The sequence below is a fragment of the Amia ocellicauda genome, chromosome 22 (assembly GCF_036373705.1).
Source record: "Amia ocellicauda isolate fAmiCal2 chromosome 22, fAmiCal2.hap1, whole genome shotgun sequence".
Taxonomy (NCBI): domain Eukaryota; kingdom Metazoa; phylum Chordata; class Actinopteri; order Amiiformes; family Amiidae; genus Amia; species Amia ocellicauda.
Window position 1 is genome coordinate 13,534,535 of NC_089871.1, and position 27,064 is coordinate 13,561,598.

Consider the following 27,064-nt stretch of genomic DNA (forward strand, 5'->3'; position numbering starts at 1 on the left):
GTAACATCATGAGTAGAATATATATCGGTGTGAGTGAGTATGTGTGTGTGTGTGTGTGTGTGTGTGTGTGTGTATGTATGTATATATAAATGAAATGTAGGCTATTACATATATCTGTATGTGTGTTTAGATTTGCAATTAAATAATTATATTGTGAAACCACAGTAAACCATGTGACCTCTATTGTATATTTCTCGCATTTAGCTGTTTTGATATCACCCACAAATGCTGATTATCTCATTTTAAAAACTGTATGCTGCATTAAATGAATATAATCAAAGTGTATCTACTTTGTCCTAATGTACTATTTTTGGGGGATATTGAACTGATAATTTAATTAATGGTATGTAACATAAATATATAATATTTGTATATAAATGTATAACAATTCAATTTAGTTTATGTTGAATAATACTCATATTAATCATAATAATTAAAAAACTCAAACATAAAGCAAGCTAACTAAATAACACGGATACAGTAATTGAAAACCTCTTGAAAATGACTAAGAAAATCCCGTTCTAAGCAGTCCTTGTTCAATGTTTTCTGTAGATCTTTATTACGTGTCTTCTCAGGGACGAACATTGACTGAAAGTATAGTACTCTCTATTTATATATTTAATTTTGTATTTGTGTATTTATACAATACACATTTCAATGATGATTTGTTGAATTGATTGAATTGGCGCAGCTGCTGTTCATTAAGCTTCATACAGACTGGTTGTGTTCCTGCATCTTGTGGAGATCATTAAAAGTTGTCACATGTTAAAAAACTGTAAAGTGATAAATATATTATTATTATTATTATTATTATTATTATTATTATTATTAATAATAATAATAATAATAATAATAATAATAATAATGTGCAATAGTATAATAATAGATAGTCGAGCCTAAAATTGATTACGAACTGATGTCCGTTTGCGCAGAAAGATACAACAAACAGGTACGCTACATATAATGTGTGTATATATATATATATATATATATATATATATATATATAATGCCACTTTCCGTGCAGTGCACACTGCAACATATTTGCATTGTTAACACTGTACAGGTGTCTTGTTACTTTGTTTCTAAAATAGAGTAAGCATGTGGTGATCAGAAGGCAATATTGATTATTGTCATAAAATCTTCCAGGTGGATGTCTTTTCCCATTCTAAGAGATTATCGAATTTGTATGACTCTCGGTAAAGTAAAATATTGCGATGGATATTGGTGATTATTGTTGTATTTGTTTTCATCCTTCCTTTTTTCACAAAAGTCTGAAATGATGTAGTAAGATTTTAGATTAACGTGCCCATTAAAAATTACATGTTTTTATTAAGATAATATATACAGGGTATATAATCATTAGGCTATATAACTGGGGTTGAACGGTCTTAATTTTTTCAATAAAATCTTTAAAATAATTTAAGGTTGAAACCGAATTGGTTAGACAAATTGCTGATATGTAATAACAACTAATAGTAATGTTGAAAATGTTAATATATATAGGCTACATATATATATATATATAATATTGCTGAACAACACGGATAATTCAGCGGTTGAATTAATCCGGGCCCGTCAGTTTTTTAGGTGTAACTGTAGTCAGTCTATTTACCTGCAGCGGAAGATCTTTGGTGCAGGATATCAAAAAAACTTGATATCATAAAAACGTCTTGATATCATACAAACCTCCGGGCCTGTCGTTACTGCACACCTGTTCCACTACCAACACGATTCTACTACTTTTACATTTTAAAGGCATGATTAATGAAGTGTTATACACAGTGTCGTTACTTGTTTGTTTTGTTCTGTTTACTCCAATACAGTTTCAAGTGCACTATTGGTTAGTGGTTTGGAAACGTGGCCTTTTTCCCTCTGATTATTTATTTCAGTTAATGAATGGCTAAATGAATTACAGCTGGTCTTAAACGCTATTGCCAAACGCAATGAAGCCCACATCCCTGTGTGTGATGCCAGGTGATTAGAAACGTGGGGAGACCTTTGTCAATTGCACATTAGTGATGCCACTAGTGATTGTAAGTTAGTATTCTGTAAGCGCACTCACCTGTTACATGATCTGATAATTGCGGATCTCAGAAACACTGTAGCAGGTTGTGTTTATATCACTAGGATGGGGTCTGTGTGTGTCTGTACCAGGATACTCCCATAGCTTCGGTTAGAAATTGGACCTGGAGTTCGTATGGGTGTTTAACCTTTCAAAAAATATATTTTCCTTCCGCTTACAGATTGTGTGTTTTTGTTGTTGCAGTAGCTGCCAGGGAGTGCCAGGGAGGACGGACCGGAGTAAGGGACCTGGCGTCTCCAGCAGGAATGCCCCTCACAGCCTGGGGGTGGGTAGTGTGCCTACAGGAACCATCAACCCCAATGCCAGTCCACTGCAGGTGAGGAAAACAATCAGAACATCCCCCATTGCACAGCAGTATCCCAAACCCAACATGTCGAATCTCAGTTTATATCCATGGTATTCAGTCCAGAGGGATGGCATCGAAAATATTAAGGGAGAGGGGAGGTGGGGGGTTACATAACCAAAGAGGTCAGGTGTGTTTCTCTCTCCTCCACACAGAGGCAGGTCTGGACTCGGCTCAAAGGCTTGGTGGTGGATCTAAAATCTGCACTGGAAGAATGTATTTTCTTCCCTTTGCAATTGGAAACATGACACAATCCTGTTACATAACCAGCCCACCTGCAGTACTCCTGCTTACCGTTTACAACTAGAAAGTAGCCAAGCTTAAAATGGGGGGGACGGTACCATATCATGCTGCATTTCCAATTGGTTTGGCCTTTTTTTTTTTTTTTTTGTTGGTTTGCTTTTTGTTCATTTTGATTCCTCCTTCTTTACATTTGCGTTTTTGTACATTTCAATTCTATTTAAAATAAATAGTTTTTTCAAAGGGCCTGGTTCTCTTGCCTCCGTTGCAACTGGTGCCGAACAACCTCTCCTGTTTTGTTCTAAACTAGATTAGGATGACCCTGGGACCTGCAAATTCTCATTGCCATTCAATGTTCAATACTAACCCATTGACATCCTACAGTTACGCTGCAGTCCAGTACAGAACCAAAAGAACAGGGAAAAAATGCTCTCTGGCACATTCTGGGACTAATTTGAATATCATTAATTACTACTGCTCATTCTTAATAAGATAACATGTGGATGCTGTTAGGTGTTGCAGAAATCTGTCAGAAAGCTGCTGTAATATTCCCAGCATGCATTGGGTTTCTGTAGAAGAGTGCCTGTAAACGCAGTGTGACAGAAAATACTTCATGAATATTGACCTCTTTTTTTGGTCCAGCAACACCAGTATAGATACTTTCACAGTTGTATTGTTTTATTCTCGTTAATCTCATTATCTGAGTCAGGAATTAACAGGTTATTAAATTATTTAAATTACTTAACAAACAATATTATATATATATATATATATATATATATATATATATATAGTGATTGGCAATGAAAACAGGAATAATTCAGATGTACTCATATATATCTAGGAAAACATTCTTCATTTTTATGGTGACGAATTCCTAGACTGAGTTTCTTAATCCCCAAATCCTGGGATTCTTTCACAGTCATTCCATTGGTACCAGGACTGAAGAATTGGCCCGGATCCCAGAATTTTGGGAATCCGTATTTATGGGGCTCAGAGCTGTAAACCTGATTAATGTCATTCCTTTGCTTAATGGATTTAAATTTCATTACAATTTCCTTGCCATGGCTGATAATTTGATTAGTTTGGGCCGTAATGTATGAAAACCCTTATAACATGCAACACATTGTATTAATGCAATTTAAAATCTGAAAAATCAGACCTGAATTGCTTAATTTCTTAAATAATTTTCGATTTAAAGCGGTGAAAAATATATGGGACAGGAACCAAAATTCCGGCGTGCAAATATAAATAAATACACTCGTACAAATCTCGACAAAACGGCACCTTTTCCTCTACTCCCCCAGCCCCTCACTTGCACTTTTCTTCTTCTTTTCTTTCGCCCTCTCATTTAAATCGTCTGATCCAATTTGTCAGGATCCTCGGTTTGGGGAGATAAGGCGAGGGGTAGCCATTTGTGTAATCTATATTTTAATTCCTTTGTCCGAGGCCCCTTATCCTTTTAAGATACTTAGGGGACCTTGGCAGGGTATCCTTGTTAGGAGTGCTCATGTGGAAAGAGAGTGAGGGTGGCTTAGTCCCTCACCCCTCTAATTCCCCTGCTCTCCCCCCTCCACATCTCTCCTCTCCCCCCCCCTCCTCACCCCCTTCCCCCCCACGCCCAAACCCTGACCTCCACCAGCCTGCCCCAGGCCTCCTCGGCTTTCTCCTCCAACAAGAGAATCTCAAGTCAGAGTTCAATGCCGCCGTCTTTCTTTGCCGTTCTTTAGTTCGTGGCTTTGGTTTTGTGGTGGGTGGGGGTTGGGGGGGATTCATCCTCTCCCCCTGTGTTATATCTGAATCTATATTTCAGACTTGTTATTTTTGTATGCATGATAACTTTGCAAAATGAATTCAGCTTCTTCTTCTATTTTCATTCTAAAGATTCTAAAGAAGACCTTTTGGGACAGGATGTTGTCCAGCATGTTAGAATAGTTTCTCTTCCCCGCTCAGGGATTGTTGAAGATTAAGAGGGGCGGACTCTTATTTATATAGATCTTTATGTGTTTATTACACTCAGTCTAGCGTAGGCAGATGAGAAAAAATGCCTAGGACTCCGACGATGGCAGAGAAAGCTCGGAAGAATGTTTTTCTACCAAATGCACATACCATCTCATGCCTGTGAAGGAGACGCATGGGGTTTGATGTTTGTGTATAGCCCATTGAGTGCAGTTGAACCATGCAGTGCCTGCACCACACAGCCCAAATATAAAACAAGCCCCCCACCCTGCAAGAGCAGTCCTAGAGTAGGGGGGGATTTGTGCGCTCTTGAGAACTTTAAGGAGTGAGGTCATGGTAACAAGCTTGGCCTAATTACAGAAAAAAATGTATCAGACATGCTTATAAACACAATACACGTGGAAGGTTATATCTTTACGCCACTGCTTTATTTATTAGTCAGTAGATCATACATTAAAGAATATGTGCATACTACACCAAAAGGGTGCAGTACGTTTTCTTAAAATAGAACGTTGCCTTTTCATCCCTCGTGTTTCAGCTGCTCTCATAAGGTGATTTTCCAGAGAAAGCTCTCCTCTCCCACAATCATTGGAGTTCCCAATACTTCAGAAAGCGCCGCTGCCCGCACCCACACGAACACAAACCAGTCCAGCGGTCAGTCTAATGCAGTTAGGCTGAGTCGGCCTGTTGAAGAGAACAAAGCAGCTTGGGAAAAAGAAAAAGTGCAGCCAGCCTCCAGGAAGGAAGTCTTATATAAAAAACAAAAAAAAGAGAAAAGAAAAGGAAAATCAAGGAATATCAGGCTTGTCTGTCAGAACCCACACCCCCCCACCCCAAAAAAAAAAATCAAACTTTGTGACATTGGCCTAGTTCTACATCAGTGCCCCCCAAAGGAAAAATTGCATTTAAAAATCAAAAAGAGAAGATCAGAGGATGTTTTAAACCCTGTGGCTATCCTCCATACACTACAGTCACCTCTCCACCCCTCTCTGGTTCACAGGCTTTTCAACTCCAGTAGAGCTGCTGGTTTCAAATACGTAGTCAATATGAGATTCAGGAGCAGAGGGATCGATAGAGATGTGTTTGGAGATAGGTGTATGGGGTGCTACCTTAGATGTTTGGTTCCTGATAGATAAATACAGTAACTCTGTAGGTAAGCATTGCATTTGTTTCACAGAGCCAAATAAAAACAGAACGATGATCGTAGGAGTCATAATACACACACGTAGTCATAAAGTAATCATTAAAATAATCATCATTATAATAATATAGACAGTGGGAGTGTAACCTTGGGACTGCTGCTCAATTATTTTCTAAAAAATGTTTCTGTAGGCTGAATCCGTTTCTCAGAAAACATTGGATTCATGAATAAGTATAGTTCATTGAACAATATTTATGGAACTTAATGAAAAAAACAAGATTTATACTTGTTTCATTAAAGAGAAACAATCAATGAAGGTTGTGAATTCAGATTCCGTACCAGCAACCGTAACTGTAATCGCGGAGTCCGTAACAAAACGCACAAAAAGTTCCCGGCTGCAGAGGGGCCGGCGCTGGGGGGGAGGCGTGTGACGTCGGCCCCCACAGCGCATTGTTCCACTTCATTTCCCGTGCTTTTGGATTAGCTTGGAGCAGGACGCGTAATCCCCTAATTTACAGTAGAGGCTCTGGGATCCAGCCATGGTATCTCTGGGTTCAGTTTTCCCAGTTTATTTATGGTATTCATGGGCTGTTGGGCTGAAGAGGGTTACTCACAGGCTCTCTGGTGGATATTTCCTCCCTCCCTCCCTCCCTCCTGTTGTTGTGGTGTTTTCTGTGTAAACGCAGCACACACAGAGCGCTTCAATCCCTCCCTCTCTCTCTAGGTCTCTCTGTTTCTCTGCTGGTAATAAGCGATGCCCCACTAAATACCATATGTGGTGTTAGTGTGCTGTGGACCGTCAACCTGGGGATGCCCGTTTCATAAATAAGCCGATGGGGATTCTTGGTTACCATGCCCATGCTTCTTATTCGATGAACAGAAGTGCCTAGGCAAGTAGCCAGGGGATTGGTGGAAGTGGTTTCGTCTCCTGCTCAGATCTATCTCGATCTCTCGATAAAGTATTACTATGATTTCTTTCGCATCATTTAATAATAATGATAAAAGTAGGGTGGGTTCCCATGTTTTGCATTTGCCATGATAGGAAACACTTTCTATTGGATAACAATGCTGACACCAATGTAGTTGATATGTGATTCTATTCACAGTCATAGAGACACCAGCCAGGACAGCCACTTAAACCTTTCCTTGTTTTATTGGGTATCTAATTGTGAGCACTGCTTGTGTAGAACAACACAAGAGAAGGGGAAAAACTCTAGAGGGAATTTGCAGTTGGATATTGATTTTATATATAAATATACTGGTATTTCTAACCCCCCCCCAATTCTCAGAGAACAAGTGTCTTCATCTGTAACATCACTGCAGAGAAACTTCAATCTGTGTTGCCACTCACAGCTTGTACCAGTGACTTACTTTAGCCCCCAACGGAGGCAGATTAGCCTGAGGATAGCAAAGCCCTGATAGAAAGGCCAACGATAGCACTGGGAATCATTCGCTGGTGTTTGAAAACAGAGTCCTGCGCCGTAGTCATCCACAGCATTTTCATGAGCCATTGAGAAATATGCGGAGAAATAAGGGTATTGCGTCCACAGATAAAGAGATCGATATGTACCTTAATAATTCGAGCTAATCCAAGTATGTGCTAATATTCATGGTTGCCAAACTTTGCACAGGAGCTCAATAGTGATTTAAATTCGTTAGAAAGCCAATGACTTGCCAAGTCTTTCTCAAGCTTTACAGATTTGTATGCAAAAACTGTTCTGCACGGCTGTTCTTATAAGTTGATTTAAATTATGCCCTATGCATTATACAGCTTGATAGGAAATAAATCTCTTTAAATGAATTCAGTGAATAGGGGGGAGGGGGGAGGGGGGCAGAGGGGTGGGGGGGCATGAGGGGAATACCAGCGTATGTTAACATAAATTAAAGCCTGTCTGCGGGAGGCTGGGTGGGTGCTTTCAGGGTTTTTTTTCTGACAGAAGGCAACAGTGTATGAACATTTTTAATAAATAAAATAATATTGTGAAACTCCTTCAAAGTGATCTGGAAGAAGCCAGGAAGAGAGAGGGGAAAGTGTGCCGAAGTGTCTGGAAAAAAAAGACCGGCCGAGATTGATGGGATTTCTTTAGCAGGAAAACGGCAGGCTTTGCCAGTATTCCAGGCCTCTGGCATTTCTATGCAAACAAGCCCTTGAATAATGAGTCGTATTTATTAAGGAAGGTGGGGGGGAGCTGTGGAGGCGCTCTGAAAGGCAGCAGGCTGCTGACTGAATGTGAAAAAGGGAAGGAGGAGGGGGGGGCGGTGGAGGGAGAGTAGAAAAAAAACGTCCAGGCCTTCATTGGTTCAATGCAACGGCTGGAGCAGCTGTGAAAAGAGGTCTCCTCTTTTTCCCACGCCCAGCGCGACGCGAAACAGTACTTTAGCCTGTGAGGGTCAAGTCACATTGCTAATATATACACAGTGCCTGTGTCCTTATTCAATACATACACACAGCTCATTTATTTTATGCGTGCACACACAGACAGACAGACAGACACACACACACACACACACACACGCAAAGCACCCTGACACTAATTTCTATCACAGTGGAGTCTTTGTCTGGTTCTAGGCCAGCAGTCTTGGGTTCTGCAAATTAACTAACTGTCTGTAAGCAGACAGCCAGACCCGTCTCCAGCGCTGAGACACCTGCCATTTTTCGGGTGCAAGTTCGCTATCTGCACTGCGGCTGGGACATATATATATATATATTATTATTATTTTTTTAATTATTATTATTTTTTTGTTTGTTTTTTTGTTCTTTGCTCTTCTTTTCTTAAGACCAAAATTAATTGTGTTTGTGTTTTTCTTTGAATATGCCACTTTGAGGAGATTACTATTTCCTCCATAAACAGGAAAAAAAAAAACTTAAAACCGCTCTGCTGCCTTGCTTTGACAGGTATCTAACAAGCGTTTACTAAAATGTATATCTTTGATCGCATGCATGAACTTAAGTCTTAATAATATACCGTGCAGCATGAAAAGGCTGTATCTGGTTACTAATGTTATATTTCTTAGCAGACGCCCTTATCACAGGTGACTTGCAATTGTTCACGTTATTTTTACATACAATTACCCATTTATACAGCTGGGTTTTTACTGAAGCAATCCAGGTACAGTGCCAGTTCAGTTTAAGGTTTCTGTGAATCCAGAATCCAACAGGCAGTTGGTCTCCAGAACCAGAGTTGAAAGCCACTGTCATAACAGGAGGAAGACATGACCCAGCCCTCTCTGAGCTCCCAAGTCCACATACCTAAACCTTCCCAACTGCCATCTCCATCCCGAACCCTCAACTACACACACTATGGGAACATACACTGTGTGTGCTTATGATAATGAGTGGCCACTTCATTCATGCTGTCAGAGTGTGGGTGTTTTTTTTTAGTCTGCAAGGGACCAGTTTACAGCCGGTGCCTTTTTCAAACCTAACAGATAACTTATTTAAACAGATTGGGGGGTGGAGGGGTTGCTAGTATAGGCATAGCAACTTTGCAGGAATGTTTCAAAGCTGGACTCCAAATAAGGAGCACAAATCTAGGCCCCGTGAAGGGGATATAATGGGGCAGACACTGTATCTCAGGCCCGGCCATCACCACCGAGAGGATTCATCTGCCTGGAAAGACGACGCACTTTAAATAAAGGCCGTGTTTACCGCGCGGGCTCTGTACTGACAAACACTTAGTAAAACTGACAAGCTTATCTGCTGAGACAATTGGGAAATCAGTGTCTGTGGAGAAAATGTGCCGTCCAACAAAAAGTGTTAGTGAAAAACAACTGTAAACGACTCAGGAGGTGGAGGGGATAAAGGAGGGAGGTCGTAGGCTGGTCGGGGGGGGTTCATGTCTCAGGTCAACCTGTGTTCTCCCCAGGGTCAGCACCAGGGGAGGCTAGGGGGGTATTGTCTGGTTCACAGCTCCCAGAATTACTTCAGGTCTTGTTTTATTTGTATCTTTACAATTATTTATAGTCCTGCTGGCCAGGGATCCTGTGGCTCATGTGTTTTTGTTTTGTAATGGTAGATATAGGACGTTTTTGGGAAGGGACGGGTTGGGAGTGGGGGGGTTGTATATAGAGTCTGTTCAGTCTGCTCTTCCTTGGTCCTGTTTACGCTGTTCTTCCGCCACAATTCCCCTGAAAAGCCAGACAACAAGTCTGTAAACATGCCGGGCACCCAGCCGGTCACTCCTCCTCCCCTTTCACATGCAGATGGGATAACGGAGAGACAGGCCTGCTCAATTAACTCGACTCGAAGGTGCCTGGTAACGATAGGGGAAAACAAGGCAGAGATGCATATAGAGGCTATAGCTAACAATGGAGAAGCCGCTAAGAAACGTACAAAGTTGACAAACTGACATTACTCTCGAATCACTGAAGTATAGCTAGTATAATTATGATATAATATACTAAAAGTGGTTGATTGCATTGAGTCTACTTGGTGAATACTCAAATGCAAAGAGTGGAGACTGTGATGGCAGTTGTCCTGTAGCTTTTAGATGCTTTTGGACCGCTTCTCTACATTTTATTTTCATAAACCGTCCTTTCTGAAATGCCCAAATAAATTGTAACTAGATTATGTACAGTTATCTGAACAGCATCGCTAGCATAGGATTGTGCCTGGATGTAAATAGATACATATTTAATATCTAGGTCCTATATCCTCTCCACTGGATATTTTCTACATAAAAAGCTTTGTTTCCCAGCTAATTTCAGTCTTTCTCCCATTGTTTTAGTTTTTTTGTGTACTTGCCCTCCATTGTCCAGCCATTCTTCCCTATAACGGCCCTGGCTGCTAACCCCTTCCCTGCCAGTGGTCCTCCTTCCTTTCGTGTAAGCGCCATTTGCATAGCACTGCTTGCGTAGTTGTGGGTAGGGGTTATGGGCAGCTGGAGGCGATTGGAAACAACATCCCGCTTTAACTAGTTGCGGAAATCACGGATAGGGGTTCTTATAGAAATCGTTTGATCTTTTGGCCAATCTCTTTTATAAATATATATCGCACGGGGTAACAACAAAAAGTTGTCAGATTCGCATTACAGAATGGCAGAGGATGCTGGGGTTCTGCAGTTTTTTTACCTCTCAGGATCAATAATCGTTGAAGAGTCATTCACTGGTTTTGTCTCCAGACTCGTGCTCAGGGTTGGGCCCCGTGGATGGTTTTCAACGGTGCTGTCGGGGGGGGGGGATAGGCAGTGTGCCTCCAAGCGGCAGGGATCTGAGAGCTCCTTTCAACGGATGCGCAGGGTTATACACCAAGTCAATCCACGCTGCTTAAACGGAGACACGTCTCTGCCAAATACTATCTGGCGCGTTCATTGAAGAGACTTGCCAAATCCCAGCTGCGGAGTAGGGAAAACAAACCTCCCTCAATTGAAGTTCTACCACAGTTCCCCACAGTACTGTTGAAAGCGGAAGATCTTTCTGGGGAAAACAAACTTCTAAACCCGAGGATTCGGCCTGGCCAGAACTCAGAAAGTGGGCCGCCCCTGCTTGCGTTATATTCTTGCCCGTCTTATATGTTAACATAGTCTTAAGGTGTTCAATACTTGTTTCTAACCAACTCTCTTTGTTCCTTGCCTTCTCTGTCTCTCCTTCTAATCCCATTTCCTTGGTCTTTTATTTTAATTTTCATTTTCTCTCATTTCGATCTCCCTTTCCTCTTTTTCCTCTCTCCTTCCCTCTCTCTTTCTGAACACCTCTATCCCACGCTACATTCAAACCCATCACGCCTTCTTCCTCCACCCTTCTACTCCCTCTGCTTTCCCCTTCCATAGTCTTTTTTCCTCTTTTCCTGTTTTTCATTCTTAAATTCAGTAACTCTCTCTTCACCTCTTCCTCATCACCTTTTGTTTCTCTCTCTCCCCCTCTCTCTCCCTCTCCCTCTTACTCTCTGCTTTAATTGAGTCAGTGAGCAGTTCACCGCCCCTCTCATTCCCCAGGAGCTCCGTGCCCCTCCCTCACAGGAGGGGTACATTGTGTGACCCGTCCCGCCAATGTAATCCACTAGGCTGGGACAATGGTTCGCCCCCTAGCCACTGTGAGGCATTAGCCCCCCAACGAGAGATGGTGGGTTTTCACAGAGCCCTCGCCAGCCCCTAGCTCCTCCTGCCACCCCCCTACCCTGTCCATTCCTTTGCCAGACACCCCCCAACATCATCTGTGTCTGGGGTGTTTGCTTCATCGAAGGCTGGACACATTTGGTTATGTATACGGGTGTTTATTAATCCAACCGGAGCCCACAGAGATAAAAGGTCTCCCCTCCGGCGATGCTGTGGGATGTGGCTGTATCAAACCAGCCAGCCTCCTGCTCTTAGGTACATAGCAGAGCACAGGGAATGCTGGGACGGAGGGTGTAGGCTGTTTTAAAAAAAGGCTGGACAGTTTACAAAAGGAAGGGAGTGGAAAGGGGTCTCACTACAGCTGTGGACTCTCCTTCCCTCCTTCCCCCCCGCTCATCAGCGGCGGTTTGACTGGGGAGACACCCTCTAATGAGGGACATGGGAACGCTTCAACTGGCCTGATGCTGGCCGTGGAGAAGGGTTGCCAAGGGAACAAATTGTGGAGTTAACCAGAGGGGAAACAAACAAACTGATGTTAGTCAAAGCCGATTGGTGTACAGTGAATGGTGTACAGTGGGGCAGGGAGGGGAGGGGTAGTTGTGTGAACGAAAGGAAAGAGATGTAAACCGGAGTGAACATTTCCTCGATTTGCTCCCAGACAAATAGGCAGCATTTACGGCGAATAACTCGAACCTCCAGTCCTGGGAGGAGCGCCGCAGCGGTTAATGCGTCGCTAGCGCTGCGTGTTTGTTTATTAATGTTTGTTTGTGTATTAATGCGAGGTGAAATCCTGTAGGGCACCATGTCAGTTCATACCTCCTGGAGTATTGTTCATTCTACTTTTGCCAATGTTACTTGGTCACATTGGATTTAGATTAAAAACTAAATAAATAAATGGACACCTAAATGAAAACAGCCACTCCCCCTCTCCCTCCTGACCACTTTCCAAAGAGAAGCTCATCGGCGGTTGACTCCATTACCCGGGTACAGCGATGTCCGTTCTGACAAGGGTTACGGACAAAGGGTTACGGACAAGGCCTTTGCTGGGAAAACAATCTTTTATCCGGTTTTACAAATGTAGGCTAATTATGCATCAAAAGATTGAATATTCCCCTCACCCCAATGTTTAGAGACGTCTTTTATTATTTTATTGTCATCGCATTGGCGCCCAGGAGGAGCTCTGCATTGCTGCGAATTGATTCTATGTGGAAGCGGGGCGCGTCGATCAGTCTCTCACATCCGCTCCCCCCTTGTTTTTTGTGTCTTTTATGGGGGAACTCTGGCCCTTAACTCTTCCTCATGCAGTGATGATGACAAGGACACACACACACACACTCATTCCTCCTCGCCTCGCCCTTGGTCACGCCGTCTTTGCTGTGTTCCACATGTAGAGAAGAAAAAAAAAAAGGACGGGGGGCTGGAAGGGGAGAGCGATCCGTCTCGTAGTCGTTTAACGTCAGCAGTCGGATCAGAGAGCCCAGCAGCGGCAGCAGTTACACGGAAACCCTTTACTCGTCCGACATGGGGGGTGGGGGATCGTACCAAAATCAGGATGGCAAGCCCCTCGCCCCCGTCTCCCCCCCCTGACCTGCTCCTGTAGTTCCACACTTGGTTGCTTCAATAATATTTATAGCACGATCTGCTCTCTCTCTTTTCTTTCCTTAATTTTTTTTCTCTTTTTTTTTTTTGGTGAGCACACACAAGTCCAATGCCGTGGGGCTGTCTCCTCGCCCCCCCCCCCGCCAAGAGCTGACAGATAGACAAACGCACTCTTCTCTCTTTCTTTGCCTTTCACCTCCCCTCCCTCCCTCCCACCATCCTGCCAGCCCAGCACAATGCAGCGCCTTTATCCTGCAGCGGAGAGAATGCGTCCCTGAACTAACAATATGACCAAGGATGTCTGAGTGCCAGGGAGCCCCATTGTGTCTGGGCAGGGGGGGAGTTAACACCCATGTCTGGGCCCAATGAATAGTATTATTGTGTCTGAGACACCCACCTCACCCCTTGTCACCCCCCACCAACCCCTGCCCCTCGACCTAGCCCCCACATCGTCCCCAGCTCTGCTATCCTTCCACCAACCAACACTGGCTTTTCAAACACTGCTACTCTCAAAACTTTATTTCTTTATTTCAACAGACTCAGGGGGCTTCTGTGGGTTTTCCTAAATTTTAGTTCTTTGTTTTTTTGGTGGGGGAGTAGAAGGGGTCTGGAGGTGGCGGGGGGGGGCTTTCATGGTGAGAAGACACAATGGGCCTGTGAGTGCGTAAAGGAATGTCCCCCCCATGGTCATTAACATAATAACAGGGTGCGGGGACCGTTTGAATAATTTTAGATAATTCCAGAAAGGACAAAAAAAAAGTGTTTGCTAAGGCCTCACAAGTATGTGCAACAAAAGCCGCTGAAAATATTCAGAGCTGAAAATGGTATATAAAGTAAATACATTGATAAATTATGGAGTTTGTGAAGGGACAAAATAGACCACGGTTCACAGCTCCCAAATTCCTGAATTTGATGTCCAAACCCGGTTGCTGGTCTGTTCAATTTCCCAGTTGTTTTTAGGGATGTCTCTCTCTGAATGAGATAAACAAGAAACAACTTTGTAAAAAATTAATACATAAATAAATGATGCCACAAGCATAACAACTCATTGGTTTAAAAGTTGTACATTGAGTTTTACTTTAGCAAACACATTTAATTAGTTTTTAGTAATACACTGGCTATTTTATGCTCAAGTACAACTATCCAGGCTTATGCATCTATCTATCTATCTATCTATCTATCTATCTATCTGTCTATCTATCTATCTCCATGTATGTGTCATACATATTGCAGGCAATTCCTGAAGCTTTAGGCATTTATTGTTATCAGTTATGTATGGGGAAAACAAACTAAATATTAAGTACTATTACACATCTTATGTTTCATATAATCATGACAGTGTTCTTGGCAGAATATTTCCTTCCCACTTGTGCCAGTTAGTGAAGTCTTTCAGCGCTCGGGCAGAACTTGGCACGGGCGGGCAGTTGAAGTTCTGCTGAACTTTTTAGTTTTTTTCTCCTCTTAATTTTTTTCTTCTTTTTCTCTTTCTTTTTCTTGTTTTGTATGTGCAGCAGCGAAGAGGAGGAGGAGGAGGATAAAGCCAGCTTTCTGGTGAACTCTGGAGCAGCGCACAGCTGTTTCGTTGCCACAGGCGCCCTCTGCATCTCACCGTCTCTCTCCTTCTCTCCGTCTCTGGGAGAATCCGGGGCCAGGCAGGGAGCGCCGGAGTGGGCAGGCGAGGCGGGCTGCTATACCCGCTGGCTCCCTGCCTCTACGAGTGAGCAGCAACCGCAGGAGAAATCAATACGGAGGAGGGCGGCTGGGGGTCGCTCCAAACAGCCCCCAGCAGCGAGCCCAGGGAGCACTGTGCAGCTCTCTCCGGCTCTCAGCGCTCTCGAGCCGCCGCCACCGTGGCCAGGCAACAGCAGGCAGGGGCTCGCACCCGGCCCCCCGTGCCCATGTGTGTGTGTTTCTGCATGCGTGTGTGTGCCGTGCGTGTGTGGTTTTGCCGAAGGGGTTTACTCTCCAAGACCACTTGCTAGAAGTTTGCCAGATGCAAACAAGAAGAACACCAAAGGTCTTTTTGCTTTTGCATTTTTATATATATTCTTTAATTATTATTATTACTGGTATGTTTGCCAAGTTCCTCCCAGGACTGATTGAGTGAGGAGTCAGTGGAGAGTTGTAGTTTTCTTTCTGCAGCACTAACATAGCACTCATGAGCTGGAACTAAAGGATTTTTCTGAAGGAGTCTTGACACCATTTTTAAATATAAATATATATATCCTTTTCCACCTTAAGAAATGGCAAAATCCTTGCCACCATGATACACACTTCCAAATCTCTTGGTGGAGAAGACCTGGACTTCGACCCAAACCAGCCATAGTCAATTTGGACACCTCCTGGGACCCAAAGACATAGTTGAATTTGAATGATACATTTCATTCAAACACAAAGAACTGGACAGAACATTTTCAGCTGCATATTCGCCCCGACTCTCTGCTGGCAAGGACTGGTCTTTGAGAACTATTTATTTGTTTGTTTTTGTATTTCTTATTGCTTGAACAGCCCCCTTCTTCCAACACTTCACAGAAAACACTGACAGACTGTAAACAAAATAACTGGTACCTATCTCTGTGTTGCCTTATCATTTTACTGTAAACACGCCCTGCAAACAACCGTGTTTCATAACAAGGAAAGGATTGGCCCCTGGAGAACATTGGCCCGTGCAGACAGCACCCCTGCCCCCTGCCCCAAGAAAGACCAGCCTGGATCGGACTACGCAGGTTGAGCCTCTTCGGTGTTGGTGAGAGAAGACGGAGGATTGGCAGCCAGCACAGTCCAGAGCCGAAGGACCAGCTTTCACAGGGTAAGACACGGTCACCTCATTGACCAGCGTAGGACACAGGGAGGCGGGAAGGAAGAGGGATGAGGGGATGAGCGGAGAGATACTACTGCTGGTTTCACCCGTATCTCACGTGGCAGACCCAGGGGAGGCGTGTGTAGCTCGAACAATTAAGAAAATAATTAGATTGATTAAGCCACTTGAAGGGAAAACTAAAATTGCAGAAGATGCGCGGCAATTTTTTTCTAAGAAATCCCGTAATAAACAGCGTGCAACCTCTGCTGTCCTCCTAAATCTATCAAAGCTGTTAGTCATTAAAAGGTATCAGAGAAGACCCAAAGAAATGGGCCAGTTTATTTCAAAGACTTAATTTTTCTTAAAAGGAAAATAATATCCACACAGCATGTCTATAAATAAATCTATTTAATGTCTACTGAGAAAAAAACAAGATCCGGTCTCTGTGTACATTCAGTTTCAATTATAAAGTCCCGACGTGGGTGTGCCCACCACAGCTGGGGCCTGGGGGGTACCTGGGGTCTTAAGATAGGAGCCACACCGTGCCGCTCACCCGGCCGCCTGGCACCAGACACAGTGGCGCTGTAGCCGAATGCCGGGCAGCGCTGCTCACAAAATGGCCGCCACTCATTGCCGGCTGTCACGGAGCCCAAGATGGCGTCTGCTTTCAATTCGCCATCTGTAGGACCGATAGCAATATGCAAATCAGCACTAATTACATTTGCATGCGCTCAATTTAATTAACTCTTGCCATTCTGTCTGTGCTGGGAGCCTAGTAGACGTCTATGAGGTGTGTGCCGTACATACATTTAAATTTATATATGGAATCATTTTGTGCTTTTTTTTTCCACATACATTTTTAGATGCATCCAGTCACATCAAGAGGCCACTTTTGTCTCTCTCTCCCCTCTGTGCTGCAGTGTGTGTGTGAAATGTTTTGTAGACCCTGGTGCGGTTTGGGAGACCTGTCAGCACCCAAACGTCCTGCCATATGGGAAGTCTGTGGGGCTGTCAGTCGTCTACGATATATAGCCCGCCATATGCAAATCCCAGACTGTAAACAAGAAACTCATAACGAGTACAAGACAATGGAGGCATAACGAGCTCTTAATCAAATAGTTGATTATGTTCCTGTATAATTCATCAAGGCCAGATTTTCCACATTTTCCTGTCTGCACTCTTCTGGTTCTGATTTTTCACTTCCCAGAACATTAGTCTTCCTGCAGGCCGCAATTTACAACTGTGTAACCAAGTGTAGATATGTTATGTTATTGTCAGAGCCTCTTTCTACCATTTTAGGAATCAGAGTGGGAATAGGTACCAATTTGTAATTCTGCAATTGGCGGGCAGATCAAGTTTTGATTTGCTTTAGATCTTATCACCTTGACAATGATGGTTTGGGATTTGCCTTGCTGTGAGTTTGTTGGATGGAATAACTTGGAATCATCACCTTAACATATCTGTTTGGATATTGCGTGCAATTTCTACTGACTTCGGTTGCTAGTTATGGGTCAAGTGAGAAGGATTTTATTTTAGGTTTAGTGGTGGAATTCTTCTTGGAAAAGTGTGTGTGGTAGGAAGAAGAATACCTTTGATTATTCCCTCTGGTAGACCTCTGAAGTAGCTTTTTATACCTTCACAATGCTTTCCGTAGCATCCCGTGTGTAAGACTGACTGGCCTCACAGCTGTACTTAATTAATTATTTGATCTTTCCTTCAAGTATGCTGGTCTTCAGCTTTCACTTCATCTGTGTTATTAGATGTACATCAGGCAAGGTGGAATTGTGCTCGTAATGAAAAGACGTTCTGTAAAGTCAAAACTGACCATGCGGTGGGATGAATGAACACACTCTATAGGGTGCCAGTTCAGAGTCCAGAAACAAGGCACAGAGATATCCTCGCAAACCCACACAGACACTGAAGTGGAAAGTGGAAGCCACTGAGTATTGGATCCACACCAGCCAGCAGGTAGACAACAATGAGATGAGTAGAGAAGTGTGAGATGAGACCAGTTATTTATTATTTGTTTATCAGACTATAGTAGATAAAAGACTTAAGCAAATGTTGCATAGTTCTACAAATAATAATGATAATATTAATAAGCGAAAAGAGAAGAATGTGTAATTGGTTTCTTATGTACTTGAACAGTGGAGTCACTTTCCATACTGCTCATGAGAATTTTGCAAGGTTCTTGAGGAGACGAGAGACTGTTGGCCTGCTATGACATCATACACAATTTTGAAATGTGTTTGGACACTTAGAAGAGAGGCACCAGATCTTTCCTGGCCGACGAAGCATGGCGAATGACAAAATGGACACGCAGGGCAGAGTGCACAACATAAATGATGTAATGTGATTTTGCCCAGATCCAGAGCTTGTCATAAAACTCGACACAAGCCATTATTGTGTACTTAGATGTAATATCTTGCATTCGGAGTCACTGAGTAAAATGTGGCTAAGTGTTGATAATTGATTTTCCATAAAGATATTTTCCCCTTACCTTTATTTAAAGACTTCAAATGAGGGGTGAGATTATAAAGACAAAAAAGAGAAGAGATGTATTGAAAATGTGAAATGCTGAAATTGTGTGTCTGTGATTTGAAATAAGGCAGCACGGTGTTATGTATGTATGCGTGCATGCGTGTGTGTGTGTGTGTGTGTGTGTGACAAAAGGGGGGAAAATAGAAGAATAATCGTCGCGCTCTCCGTTTCTAAGCACAATGGTCATTAGGCATTCCGCTCTTTTAATGGGCGCAACTCGCTAACCAGTCGGAGGCCTGGCGGGTAGGCGATGGCGGCTCTGCGGATTGACGATAGGATATGCCCATGCAAGCCAGGGATTGTACAGTATCCTTTTGTCGGTAAAATGGCGCTCATGGCTTTTCATGTTGTCTGTGTGTAGCAGAGATCTGTCGGGAGGGGGTTTGGGGATGGGGCGGTGGGGTTTGTGTGCCTGGCAGTGTGAGACAGTCTGGGACAGTACATATGTAAAACAGAAAAATCTCAGAGACAGAGGGGTGTATGTGTGTGTGTTTGTGTCTGTGTCTGTGTCTGATCGGGCGTCTGCTTGCATTTTTCCATTTGCATATTCAGAACAGCTGGGGAGTCCATATGTTTTGAGATGCACCAGACTAAATTAGACACAGCATCCCCCCTACTCCACACAACACACACTCCCCCCCCCACCTTATATTTAGCATTTAATGTTTGGAAGTACCTCCCATAGACACACATGCACACACACTTGGAACCATGAGAAAGAAAAGGGGAGGCAAAATAAAATAAAATAAAATAAAAGCTTTTATGATAATGACTACCCGAGCCATGTGTGTAAGTACGCCACGGCAATTATGCATAATTCAGTGCGAGGAGAAGAAAGAGGCAGGGTACAGTAAATCCTGTTAGAGAGGGAGCAGGCTGGCAGACGAGAGAGAGAGGGAGGGAGCAGGGGGTGGGGGGTGGGCTTTACCCCTTAGGTGCCAGAGCTGAGGGAGAAAAACTCCCGACTTGGAGAGAAACCCATCCGTCTGCACCGAGAGAGCGAGCTCATTTACCCGCCCCCTCCGACATAAACTGCACCCAGTCATAAACAGGAATATTTGTGTGAATATTATGTTGCTGAGATTTTGGAGTCAGTTCCAGGATCAAAGTGATTTTTTTATACATACACACACACACACACACACACACACACAAATAAATATATTTCAAAACGGAAGATAATATATCATCCATTCTCAAGCAGCAACAAACCACAAATTGCAATGTTTTTTTTCCTGTTGTGATTTAAAGAAACCATTAGAAAATAAGGCATGAGATGCTGAGACAGAAAAGGTTTGAGATTTATTTCGTTAACATATATATATATAATATTATATAACACAATATAGATAATATATAATAAAATAAGCATTCTCTGATCATTCGAATAGGTGTCTAGTACAATGCAAATATATCATGTTTAGGCCTAGATTTCAGAACGGACACACATTCCTGAGAAATGCCAAGGATGAGACATTATTTTCTGTACTGATTTAATATTCTGTCCAGTGAATTTATTTGACACTCCTTGCTCCAGTGGGAAGTGTTCCGCATTTGTTCTTCAAACTCCAGATTAATGTGCATAACGTAAAATAATGATAATATTTTTATTTGTTATCAACACCTGCATTTTCTTTTTGGATACATAAGGTTGTTTGTTGTTTTAGATATTTTTTATGACTTTCAGGAGCAAATTTGTCGCTGGAGAACATACTTTTTGAAGACCCTAATTTCTATGGCTTACAAAGAAAATCAATTAGTACTGAAGAGCACACGTAAATGGAAAATTGTTTTAACTGGAGCCTCCACTGTTTTTGTACAACTTCTGGTTTAAAGAGAGAGAGTAAAATGAAAACAGCCGTAGATGACTTCCAGTCATTGCCAAAGTTATTTAATGGATTTTAGGACAATATCTTAATGGCCATGTTTCGTTTTTAAATATATTATTTATGCAGCAACATCAATTTATTAGCAGTGTTTAGTAGAGTAAAATAAATAATTTCCAAATAAATTCATCAAGGTTTCTAACTAGACATACACTGTTGACAATCCAAAAGTAGGAGGTACTTATGAAGAGTTAACATTTCGGGGTGACACATGAATTAATTTAGCTTTATTTCCACTGGCTTGTATCCATGGGAGAATGCACTTGCATTACCGACACCTGCTGAGTCGTGTTCTCTTCTGATACTGAAATATATAGTCAGCGGGGAGCGTGTTAATATGCAGTATATTAGATCAGAAAGGAATAATTTGATTTCTTCAATTCCTCCTAAACATACTTCAAAGGCCTTGGTTTGATAAACCCGGGCATACGACACGACACTGGTGGTGTTTGCTCCTGAAATGTGTTGTGGGTTTTTAACAAACTTCTTCCATACCGTACCATACTGTATGTTGAGTTTTTATTATCATTATGTTAAATCTTGAAACTCTAGGATGTAGTATGTTACATATATGTTACTTTACAGCAATTGGAAGTAGTGCAAGTTCACAGTTTGGACAGCACTGCAGTCAAAATGTCTTAAAATTGATCAAAACACAGGTCCCTGGAGGGGGGGATACAGGAGACATTTGAATATTACGTACTTAAAATCCAGAGCTAAGAGCTGAGGGGCTGGAATGGAAGGGAGAGAGAGAGAGAGAGCGAGACCGACAGACAGAGAAGTGTTAATACAAGCACCCAGCATCTATCTACAGTGGTTATAAATGGACACTGTGAAGATGAGTGAAAAATACATTAAAAAAAAAAGAGAGAGTGTTGAGAGGACTCCGTTAGATCCCCCCCCCGCCAATCCGGACCGCTGAGCCCCAGCGTTAGCCGAGGGAGGGCCAGGGACAGAGCAAGCACATAATGGCAGCGCCAGCGGCGGAACACAATGCGCAACATAAATATTATATTTTGCCGGAGAGACACGCTGGAATCCAGGGAGGTGGTAGCCAAGCGTGGGAATAGGCGAAAGTGTGTACAATCCTGTCAGGCACTGGCTAGACAGCCCAGCTGCGCTGAATGCCTCCGCAGCAGGTGAAGAAGGACCCCAGAGGTCAAGGTCACAGAGGGGCCTCATCTGTTATGCGGCTCTAGCTGTCTGGGCCCAGACACAAATGTGTTTGGTTATTTAATAAGCCAGCCCTACCTTCGTTTGCATACCTGACAACTCAGACCGTTTTAGAAAAAGACCAGACATGCTCGAGGCTGGGGGGGCTTGTACCATCATCATCCACAGAGCCCCCTCGGCACCCCACCCCCTCTACAAATTGTCTCTCCGTGTCTTTCTAGCTCGCTGTTCCTGGATTATGACATCACTGCCTTGTCGACACCTCCCACCCCCCATTGTCTCTCTCGAGGTGTAAAGCTGTTATACAATTGCCAGCTCTCCTGCACAGCCCTAAAAACTGCCCGGCACGGGATGCTCGTTCGTCTTCATAGCCTCTCCCTTCACTTATTTGTCCATTCGGCCTCCATTTTGAGATCATTAAAACCCAAAAAAGAAAAAGTAAAAGAAGAATCAAGAAATCTAAAAGATTGATGCTTACTTTAGCCCTAAAACCTTTATAATTGCTCATGTTGCACTACAGTTTCCAGTGTGAAATCCTTTACTCGGAGATGAAGTGGGATCGAAGGCTCAGTGTAATTCTCCCTGGCATAGACAGTGGGAGAGTGTGTCAGTCAGTGTTTAGACAGGCTTCAGCGGCGAACACACGGCTCGCCTCCCTACGGTGACACGCTATAAAAGAATCAGACGATGTACAAAAAGTACACCTACCAACCCTTTACTGCTGCTGTTCTGAGAGTATTATTTTTAGTTTTTCGGATTGGTTCGGCACAGCGAACACAGGTGAAAGAGAATCCACGAGCTCTCCTTGGCTTTGAGGAGTCAGTGAGTCATTGTCGAACAGAATTGTCTTGTTTTGCAGTGTACCTAATGTTAGGCAGCCTTGCAACGCCGCTGTACCAATTGTTTCACAGGGCCTCGCAGTAGGAGGCCCTGGTCTCTGTCATGGTGTTAAGTCCAGTGGCAGGGTCGTGTGTGGTCATCCGTGTGTCAGACCTTCTCTGGCCGAGAGTTCTTCTGTGAGAACGGGGGTTGGGATTCTCTGCACCAGCTGAACTTGAAGGGGTAAGACCCTTCCCACCATCCTTGCAGGTTTCCCCTTTCTAGCGGCAAGAGAGGAGAAGAACGAAGTGGAAAGGGAAGGGGGAAGAAAAATTAGGCGGACGCAGTTTGGATTTCCGTGTTTTTTTAAAAACCGAAATGGACTGCGGGACGGGGGGCAAAGACAATAGCCGCAATGCCGGGCTGCGGTGATCGAAAGGCAGTGAGGGCGGCACCGCAATAGCTGTACCGTAACACGGCGGAGATGTGCTCTCAGCAGCAGATACTGTAAGCATACATTAAAAAAAAAAAAAGATATTAGCGGTATCCCTTTAAGAGGCGGGACTTACAGCTCATGAGACGTTTTGCGAAGAAAGGAAGTGATTGAATAGACATCCTCCCGCCCCTGGGTAGATTCCATTATTCATCTGAGTTTAAGCTTCATTAGTTCAGCTGAAAGAGACACCCCCTCTCTTTCTAACACCCCCCCCTTTACCTCAATAGACCTGTCTGCAGCCCACTCTGCATTGACTGGGGGAGCCTCCCTCACTCCCCCAGCCCAGGACCCCGTAGCGCTCCTTAATCGTCTCAACTCGCACTGAAATATAGCTTAGTAACGCCACTTTTGTGAGCCTGTCTCCCCCTGTCCCTCATTCTCTCACCTACCTCAGCCACCCACCCACCCACTGCTTAAATCCCTATCACCGTGTCAACAAAATGTCTGCTCAGCTGGGGTCAACACACAATCCCTTCTGGGGGTTAACCTCCTCTCTCCCGGTATTGCCGACAGACGCAGACGCTTTCGCTGCATTTTATAGTGTAGTAGTAGTAATAATAGAAAGATAAGAGATCTGGTTTGATGTAGCATTCCTTTTATGTTCGTATACAAGTTTTCTTTTACTAAATCCTTTAACACTCACCTTTGTTTCCCTGAGGGATTGTCTCAGTTTTTTTACTTTATTATTCCTGTTCCAGAAAACGAATAAATAAGCACAGATTCAGATGCTAACATTTACTAATCTCTTTGTTCCCACTGGTCCCTTCAACGCTGACGTCACAAACGTAACGCACCAAGATTATTAGTGCCCCCTGACTGGCACTCACTGATACCTTATGTAACCATGATATTGCCATGATGGGTCTTTATTCAAGGTACATTACACCCTCAGTGCAATTAGTTTTTACCTCGGGCCCCAGTGAAGCAACCCCTTTTCCTGCTGGGGCCAATGTTTCTGAGTCACCGTCCCACTGACACCGCATTATATAATGAAACAAGACCATTTAAAATATTGTGTTGTTTGCTGTAAATAAAAAATAATAAACGTACTGTTAGCATAAAATGGTCATTTTAAATGCTGTTTTTATCAGTCGTAATTCTGTCAAAAGTCTATCATTTAAGCCAATAAATTTAAACAAATAAATGCGTAAGCAAACAAACAAATAAATAAAGCAAAATTAAGCAAGAGACTTCCTTTTTTTCTCTGGCGTTCACGGCTTTAACCCCCTCGAGAGCCCAAATCTGTTTTTAGCAATCAGTTATGGTGAGTGTGGGCCTTGTCCGTTTGCGGCCCAAAATCAGCCTCTGTAAAATCTGCTTTGCATAAAAGTAGTAATGTAATTGCAACGGCTGGGGACGGAGCTGCTTCTGAGACTTGTCTGCACCTCTGTGTGTGTGAGTGTGTGTGTATTGGGGATACAGTAGACAGATGGTGGCGTGCCCCGGTGCTGTACGCGGCTTTGTGCAGAATTAGCCCGTTTCTGCGGTTGACTGGGCCCGATTGTACGAGTTGGGTGGGAATGTAATTAGCAGGTTGTGGTCGTGACAAATCCCGAGCAGAGCTGATATTGCGAGTTGGTCTAGCAAGTCTCTGTGCTGTTGTACTGTCTGCCTTGCTCAGAATAAACTGTGTCCTCTGTGTGTTTGTGTTGTTGTTTTATCATCAACATTACTGCCACGGTTAGTATTATCACTGCTATTGTTAGGACAGTAACGATTTGCATTGTGATTGAAATAAAATAAAATCAAATGTTTCAGTAAATCCCAGCTATGCAGCATAATCCGTATGTAAATATATTCAGATGCATTCTCTGCCAGGGCTCGACGGCTCTGCAGGACTTTTCTCTGCTAATTCTGAAGGAGGGGAGTGTTTTCACCTCTCTTGCCATATAATGGGGTAGGACGGGCAGACGGACGTGGAGGGGGTTGTGTGTGTGTGAAGGGACGGGGGGTTATATTTGCTGCCAACGTCAAATAGGCTGGAGCATCCAACCCCCCCCCCCCCCAAGCTCGAGCGAATTATTATTTTTCACTGTGGCTCGTGATTTTAAAATGGCTTCGCCCCCTGAAATCACAGGCTCCCTGCCACCCTGCCTCTCGTTTTCTGTCAGGCACTCACTCCGGACAGCTATAGGAAAGCTTCCAGGGGTCCTTGCTCCACGTATGGAAGGGGAGAGATGGGAAGGTTGTAGGCAGGAGGAGGTGGGGGGGGTTGGCCATCTTTGTTATTTCTCTCAAGCAGAACTGTGTATGCATACAGATTTATGTATGACTGTAACCCCCCCGTGATGCAGTCCCCGTCTCCTGTAGACAGTGTCAGCCGAGTGGCACATCACTCTGATCCTGTGGGCCGCGGTAACTTCTCATCTGCTTTAAGCTGCCCCTCAGCTTTGGGGCAGGTCGGCTGTCTTTCCCTGTCATCTTCCTAATCACGATTTCTCAGTGGGCACTGAAGCTGGTGGTGGTGGGGGGGGATAGCTACAGTGGTAGTGTAGTGGATCTGTACGCTGTTTAGCACCCTGAGCCCTGGCAGACTCTCAGCTGGACTGCTTTAACACAAGTCAAAAAGGCAGCTTTTTTTTTCTTCTTCTTCTTCTTCTTCCCCCCCCCAGTTCAGTTCCCTGATCCTTTCGTTTGTGGCCGGTCGATACTTATTATGTTGGTATTTAAAAGTGTCACTGGTACAGCAAGATTGCCACCGACTAATGAGGTATACAAAGGGACATTTTTTTTTGTGTTCAGAAGCAGACTAAGTTTTAAAGACGCTGTATAGAAAGACTGAAACCTGGGGTGGGTTTGATGCTGGTGTCACTCCCTGCTCTTCACCTCTATATCACATAATCACCCACTACGGTCCCTGGGCTGAATTGTGAACTTGTGAATCTGTGGTCTGCCATAAACTTTCCCTGCTTCAAGCTACAATTGCTATGAAATAGTCCAATTTTAAGGCAATCACCATATCAGCTCATTAAACAACAAGAAAAATCAGACAAAAATTAGGAGCTTCCAATATACACCAGTCGAGCAGGAACTCTCCGGCATGTCCTGGTGAAGAAGAGACTGTTTGCTGTCCATTAAGTTTAGTTCCGCTCAATTACTTTTTTCCCCTTGTCATTACTCTCATTTATTCCTTTCTTTTTTTTTGGTTGTTTACCTTGGTTTGGGTTAATTTGTTTGTCTTTCTTTCTCTGCTGGTCCTGAACATAAACTCCACGACTGTAGGCCTGCAGTTTGCTTTCAAGAGTCTATAAAAAGGACTTTTACGAGAACAGGGGCTAGCAGGGGAACAAAGGCTAAATATCCCCCCTTCTGTGAGTAGGCGGTTCCCATGGGGTGGGGTGGGGGGGTGAGACGAGGGGGTTGTATTGCTCTCTATTGGCAAAGCCAGCCCAGTGCCCCATTCATGGCTCAGTCATGGTCACTTATAACAGAGAAAAATCACTTGATTCATGAGAGGTGTGATCCAATGACATGTATTTTTAATGAGGGGCTACGTCTTTGTTGGACAGACACAATATACAGATTGGGAGTCCAGGCCAGACTGCTGACAGCCAGCTCTCTCTCTTTCTCTCCCTCTCTCTCTCTCTCACACACACACACACACAGACATTCCCAACTCTTCTGTGACCGGCCAGGGACCAAGACAAAACCTAACAAAACCAAACCAAACCCACAGAGGAGAGGGGAGAGAGGCTTTCTTCTGGTCCCAATGACAAGGGTCTTAGTTACCATGATAATGTCATCAGAGGCCAGGCTTTTTCCACAGCTACAATGGGCTGGTTTGTTTTGTTTGGTTTTGGGGTTTATTTATGCTACGCATTTTACTTTTCATGGACACGATTCCTTCACATAAAAATAATGGTCTCATAATTATATGCAGCACAACCTTATTTGAGTTATTTCACATTTATTTAATTTTTACAGTCGTA

At 43.5% G+C, this 27,064-nt stretch overlaps 1 long non-coding RNA gene across 2 annotated transcripts in view; it reads left to right on the forward strand.

The window, feature by feature from the left end:
• LOC136718267 (uncharacterized) overlaps nt 1-27,064 on the forward strand; it is a 72,204-nt gene that overhangs the window by 41,758 nt on the left and 3,382 nt on the right. For both annotated transcript variants that reach the window (XR_010805270.1, XR_010805269.1), the window contains exons 3-4: nt 2,269-2,401; nt 14,932-16,229. This is a non-coding gene — a long non-coding RNA (uncharacterized LOC136718267). The remainder of the gene's footprint in view (nt 1-2,268; nt 2,402-14,931; nt 16,230-27,064) is intronic.